The 6,810-nt window shown below is 41.9% G+C and overlaps 1 pseudogene; it reads left to right on the top strand.

Annotated features, from left to right (window-relative positions):
* The first annotated feature begins 392 nt into the window (after positions 1-392).
* Positions 393-1,808, top strand: LOC101288275 (heterogeneous nuclear ribonucleoprotein A1-like; annotated as a pseudogene).
* Positions 1,809-6,810: the final 5,002 nt, after the last annotated feature.

The following is a 6,810-nucleotide window of genomic DNA, read 5'->3' as shown; positions in this document are numbered from 1 at the left end:
TGTTGGCAAGGGGCCTCTATTGAGCAACCCAAGAACAAACAGATATATAAACAGCATCGCGAAAGGCCACACAGCAGTGTCTGAGCTGTTAGCAAATCCAGTCTGCTAACTAAACACGTGGGGGGAAACGGGAAAGTCTTCTCTCCTCTACTAAAGGTTTAAAGCACAAGCAGACCCAAGGTCAATAAACTGATGCCATCAGGGTGGGAGCAGGAGGGGGAAATGGAGGAAAGAAGCGAAAGTGAAGCATGATTTAGTAATTCTGGAAAGAACAGTGCTGCACATAACCAAGAAGTTATTTCAGTGGGAGGTGAAAAGAAAACAAAAATCTCAAAATCAGAGAGAGAGGCTGATAGGGGAAAATGAGAAAAGAAACAAAAGTGGAAGAATGATTTAATGAGTTCTGGGAAGAAAGCGTGTAACTGAATTGAGGGTCTGATTGATGGGATGGGTTTTAGAAAGAAAATGGAATCTTGCTTTCTGCCTATGGACGCTGCCGTGTAAGCATCGTTGACATCTCCCTCTCCCCAGCCGTCATGTCTAAGTCAGAGTCTCCCAAAGAGCCCGAACAGCTGAGGAAGCTCTTCATCGGAGGTTTGAGCTTTGAAACAACCGATGACAGTCTGAGGAGCCATTGTGAGCAGTGGGGAACGCTCACAGACTGTGTGGTAATGAGGGATCCAAACACCAAGCGCTCCAGAGGCTTCGGGGTTGTCACGTATGCCACTGTGGAGGAGGTAGATGCAGCCATGAAGGCAAGGCCACAGGAGGTGGGTGGAAGAGTTGGGGAACCAAAGAGGGCCGTCTCAAGAGAAGATTCTCAAAGACCTGGTGAAAAAGATTTTTGTTGGTGGCATTAAAGGAGACACTGAAGAACATCGCCTAAGAGACTATTTTGAACAGTATGGGAAAATTGAAGTGATTGAAATCATAACTGACCAAGGCAGTGGTAAAAAGAGAGGCTTTGCTTTAGTAAGCTTTGATGACCATGACTCTGTAGACAAGACTGTCATTCAGAAATACCACACTGTGAATGGCCACGACTGTGAAGTAAGGAAAGCCCTATCTCAGCAAGAGGTGGATAGTGCTTCATCCAGCCAAAGAGGTCAGAGTGGTTCTGGAAACTTTGGTGGTGGCCGTGGAGGAAACTTCAGTGGTCGAGCTGGCTTTGGTGGCAGCCGCGGTGGTGGTGGCTGTGGTGGCAGCGGGGATGGCTATAATGGATTCGGTAATGATGGAAGCAATTTTGGAGGTGGTGGAAGCTACAATGATTTTGGCAATTACAACAATAAGTCTTCAAATTTTGGACCCATGAAAGGAGGAAACTTTGGAGGCAGAAGTTCTGGCCCCTATGGTAGTGGAGGCCAATACTTTGCCAAACCACGAAACCAAGGTAGCTGTGGTGGTTCCAGCAGCAGCAGGAGCTATGGCAGTGGCAGGAGGTTGTAATTACTGCCAGGAAACAAAGCTTAGCTGGAGAGGAGAGCCAGGGAAGTGACAGGGAAGCTCCAGGCTGCAACAGATTTGTGAGCTCAGCCAAGCACAGTGGTGGCAGGGCCTAGCGTCTACAAAGAAGACATGTTTTAGACAATACTCATGTGTATGGGCAAAAAACCCCTTGAGGACTGTATTTGTGACTAATTGTATAACAGGTTATTTTAGTTTCTGTTCTGTGGAAAGTGTAAAGCATTTCAAAATTGATTTTTTTTGTTTTTTCTTAACATCTTTATTGGAGTATAATTGCTTTACAATGGTGTGTTAGTTTCTGCTTTATAACAAAGTGAATCAGCTATACATATACATATCCAGCAAAGGGTTTTAATGTAGAGGTTTTTTTTGCACCCATGCTGTTGATTGCTAAATGTAGTAGTCTGATCATGACACTGAATAAATGTGTCTTTTTTTAAAATGTGCTGTGTAACGTTAGTCTACTCTGAAGCCATTTTGGTAAACTACCCCAACAGTGTGAAGTTAGAATTCCTTCAGGGTGATGCCAGGTTCCATTCAAAATTTATTTACAGCCTGCTTTGGTGGAGAAGCTATTGTCTTCAGAAACCTTGGTGTAGCTGAACTGACAGTTACTGTGTTGTGACCTGGAGTTCACCGTGAAAAGGGTCACCCAAGCGAAGTTATGGAGTTTTTTGGTTATTAATATGATTGTTGGCACATCCTATGCCATATATCTAAATTGAATTATGGTACCAGATAAAGTTATAGATGGGAATGAAGCTTGTGTATCATCCATTATCATGTGTAATCAATAAACTATTTAATACCCTCTTGAAAAAAAAAAGAAAGAAAACAGAATCTTAAGGGAAGTTGGGAATGTCTGAAATGGTTCCTGGTTCATTCGTTTTCAATTAAAATTTTATGTGTAAAATTATGATCAGCCATTGCCAACGGGATGTGTAGCATCTCTGTTGATATTGTTTGCCGCTCCGTGGGCTTACAAGGATAATACAATTCAAAGTTGCCATTTACCCCCCAGGAGGAAAGCCTGGAAGTGATTAGGAAGAACCTTTCTTTGGTTGCTCCGAGTTGTAACTAAGAGAGAGAAAAAAAGAACGAGGAAAATAGGTGCGTGCTGCCTATGGGCTGGAATCCCAGCAGTTTTATTGGCGTGAGTTCAACTCTGCCCATAGAGGCAGAGCTCCATGGGGGAAGATGGGGTGGACGAGAGGTGATAGCTGACTGAGGAGGCAAAAAACAGTCAGGGAGAGGACCTGAGACCTGAGCGTGATGATTCTCAGCCATGGGGTTGAAACATGACAGCATGACTCTTACTTGTCATGGGAAGTTATCAGCTCCAAGATACCTACAATGGGGACAGCTTGTACAGAGATGTGAATGTCAGATCAAGCTTTTGAGTATTACACCAAGGGTAGGAAGCATTAGAGGCATTGTAGCCAAGAGAAGTCTCGATCAGGGTTGCCTTAAGAAAGATCACTGTGTGACTGCATGATCAAGGTTCTCCAGGGAAACAGAACCAACAAGATACATATATAAGGAGATTTCTTGTAGGAATTGGCTTATGTGGTTATGGAGGCCAAGAAGGGCCACGATCTGCCGTCTGCAAGCTGGAGATCTAGGAAAGCAGGTGGTGGGCTGGTAATTCAGCCCAAGGCTGAAGCCTGAGAACTGGGGAAGAGTGGGGAGCTTTCTGAGTCTGAAAGCTTGAGAACAAGGAGCATTGGAATCTGAGGGGAGAAGATGGTCATCTTAGCTCCAGCAGAGAGAGCAGAGTCTCCCTTCCTCTACATTTTTTTGTTCTATTTGGACCCTCAACAGATTGGACGTTGCCCACCTACACTGGGGAGGGTGATCTGCTTTGCTTATCAGTTCACCAGTTCAAATGCTAATCTCTTCTTGAAACAGTATCTCAGGCCCAGGAATAATATTTTATAAGCTATCTGGGCATCCTGTAGCCCAGTCTAGTTGACACATAAAATTAACCATTACAGCTACTCTGCCAATATTGTCCCCTCTCTCCTCCCCAGAGCCTAGGTCACAAGAGAGACCATTCTTATTTATGCCCATGCAGAGGGTGGGGGATGTCTGGAGGTACCGTTGAAGTGGGGAGGAAATGTGGTCATGGGTCTTGACTAAAGTGTTGAGAGGAGGGCAGAGGAGTGGAGAGATTCAAAGGGGTATCAGCTGATACAAAGCCACACATACCTTTACAAGTGACTAGGGTTATACTGAGGCCATTTAGCACCCTGCACAAGGGCAGTATGGATCTTCACTTCAGACATTTGGTCTGGTGGCTGAGTTCTCTGAGGCTAGGTTTGGGTAGGGATTAAAATTTTTTTTTTAAATTTAGAAATAATTTTAGACTTACAGAAAAACTGGGAAAATGCAGAGAATTCCCTTACACCCAGCTTTTTGGCATATAACTAGGAAGGAGTTCAAAGAACTGAGAGACATCTCTATAGTGCAACTCCATTCTATTCTGCTTATTTAAGAGAACTGTTTTTCAAGACTTGGATTTATAAAAGCTGAAAAATAAGTAATGTTTATCTTTGTATGCATGAACTAATTTATACAAACATCCCATCATTCTCATTAAGCAACAAATTTACCATAAAATTTTGCTTTTCGTGTGCTTTAATTATCCAAATTTATAATATTCTTATGTTATTTTCATCAATTACATGCTATTAATAATTATAATAATTCACCTAAAATAAACATTATTAGCACCTATTAGAGCCTTATAATCAAAGGAAATATTTTAAAAATCTATATTTCATTTATATGCGTATAAGTGGGAGTATGATAAAGTAATCAATAATAGTCTTTCAGCCATGAAAACACATTAGGAGAAAATTCAATGGTGGAAATGGGAAATAGAAACACAATTCTAGGAGAAAAAGGAATATGTAAATTTCTAGCTATTAAAGTGCTAGGTTCTTTTTTTTTTTTAACATCTTTACTGGAGTATAATTGCTTTACAATGGTGTGTTAGTTTCTGCTTTATAACAAAGTGAATCAGTTATACATATACATATATCCCCATATCTCTTCCCTCCCACCCCTCTAGGTGGTAACAAGGAGCTGAGCTGATCTCCCTGTGCTATGCGGCTGCTTCCCACTAGCTATCTATTTTATATTTGGTAGTGTATATATGTCCATGCCACTCTCTCACTTTGTCCCAGCTTACCCTTCCCCCTCCCCATGTCCTCAAGTCCATTCTCTAGTAGGTCTGCGTCTTTATTCCTGTCTTGCCCCTAGGTTCTTCATGACCTTTTTAAAATTTTTTTTTAGATTCCATATATATGTGTTAGCATATGGTATTTGTTTTTCCCTTTCTGACTTCCTTCACTCTGTATGACAGACTTGAGGTCCATCCACCTCACTACAAATAACTCAATTTCGTTTCTTTTTATGTAAGCTGAGTAATATTCCATTGTACATCTTCTTTATCCATTCATCTGTCAATGGACACTTAGGTTGCTTCCAGGTCCTGGCTATTGTAAATAGAGCTGTAATGAACATTGTGGTACATGACTCTTTTTGAATTATGGTTTTCTCAGGGTATATGCCCAGTAGTGGGTTTGCTGGGTTGTATGGTAGTTCTATTTTTAGTTTTTTAAGGAACTTCCATACTGTTCTCCATAGTGGCTGTATCAATTTACATTCCCACCAACAGTGCAGGAGGGTTCCCTTTTCTCCACACCCTCTCCAGCATTTATTGTTTGTAGATTTTTTGATGATGGCCATTCTGACCGGTGTGAGGTGATATCTCATTGTAGTTTTGGTTTGCATTTCTCTAGTGATTAATGATGTTGAGCATTCTTTCATGTGGTTGTTGGCAATCTGTATATCTTCTTTGGAGAAATGTCTATTTAGTTTTTTTTTTTTTTTAAATTATTTATTTATTTATGGCTGTGTTGGGTCTTCATTTCTGTGCGAGGGCTTTCTCCAGTTGTGGCAAGCGGGGGCCACTCTTCATCGCCGTGCGCGGGCCTCTCACTATCGCGGTCTCTCTTGTTGCGGAGCACAGGCTCCAGACGCGCAGGCTCAGTAGTTGTGGCTCACGGGCCTAGTTGCTCCGCGGCATGTGGGATCTTCCCGGACCAGGGCTCGAACCTGTGTCCCCTGCATTGGCAGGCAGATTCTCAACCACTGCGCCACCAGGGAAGCCCTATTTAGGTTTTAATAGCATCAAATTGCAAGGTACTTAAATTCTGTCAGATACATTTAAAAGGAGTATTGTAATATTTTTGTTTTAATTTGTCAGTATTTATAATATGCAAATTATATCCTTTGCTATTATACAAATTTAAGATAAAATAATTCAAGTGTCATCTTTGAAATGTGTATCATTTTCAAAATTCCTGGGGGATATGCAAAAACAAACAAACAAACAAAAAACAAATGAGTGAAAGCCACAGCTTTGGAGGATGCCTTGAGTCTGTGCTGTTCATCTTCTTGGCTAATTCCCTTTATCATATCCTTGCCACCTTTGACCAGGACAAGAGCCTGAACCCCCCAGGGTCTCTCCCTGGCTGAGCAGAATTGACTTTGCTGCCAAAGGGGCCTCCCTACAGACAAATATGGTCATGGAATCCCTTCAAAATCTCTGTTGGGTGTCATCCTACCTGCAGCTTGTTGCTGGGCTTGGTCAGCTTTTACATGAGTCATTAACTGAGACAGAAATATTGACTTGGATTTTACTCTTTCTTTCTCAATAAAGATTTCTGCATTTAGATGGCATAGGACAGAGGTAGCAAATCAGTAGCCCCTGGACCATATCTGGCTTGAAGATGTGCTTGGTTTGAAATCTAAAACATTTAAAAATAGTTTAAAGGAGAAACACTGGAATCTTACTAACAGTAAACTTTGTGGCATTTTAACTTGCCATGTTTCCATCTCCCCTCCCAGCTCTGCAGTAGCCTTGGAAACCAACATCCCACAACAAAGGTGAAAGCCAGCAGACTAACAGCCATTGGAGGGGCAGAATAGGGTTGGAACTCCTCCAAAGACCCATTCCCAGAGAATTGTCATTATTTCACCTTCTAATGGTTCCCCATTCCCAAGAGTTGTCTTTATTTGACCTTAGAGCTTCCCCAGTGCAAACAAGAGGCATTTGTAAAAAACAATCAGCAGTGATGGTTTAGTATCACAGCTGCCTGAGATGATGATATCAGTGGGGCAAACAACAAGCTGACCAAAAAACCCAAAAGGAAAAGTTGGAGAATGATATTTCCGTTGGAGCTTTTGAAAAGCTCTGCTATATTCCTGGGAATCTAGAAGGTCACATGCATGCACAGGCTTATGAACAGCCATGCATACACAAGGCTGTTCATA

The sequence above is a fragment of the Orcinus orca genome, chromosome 14 (genome assembly GCF_937001465.1).
Source record: "Orcinus orca chromosome 14, mOrcOrc1.1, whole genome shotgun sequence".
Classification (NCBI taxonomy): Eukaryota; Metazoa; Chordata; class Mammalia; order Artiodactyla; family Delphinidae; genus Orcinus; species Orcinus orca.
The sequence above is the reverse complement of the archived record's forward strand: the minus strand, read 5'-3'. Positions and strand labels throughout refer to the sequence as shown.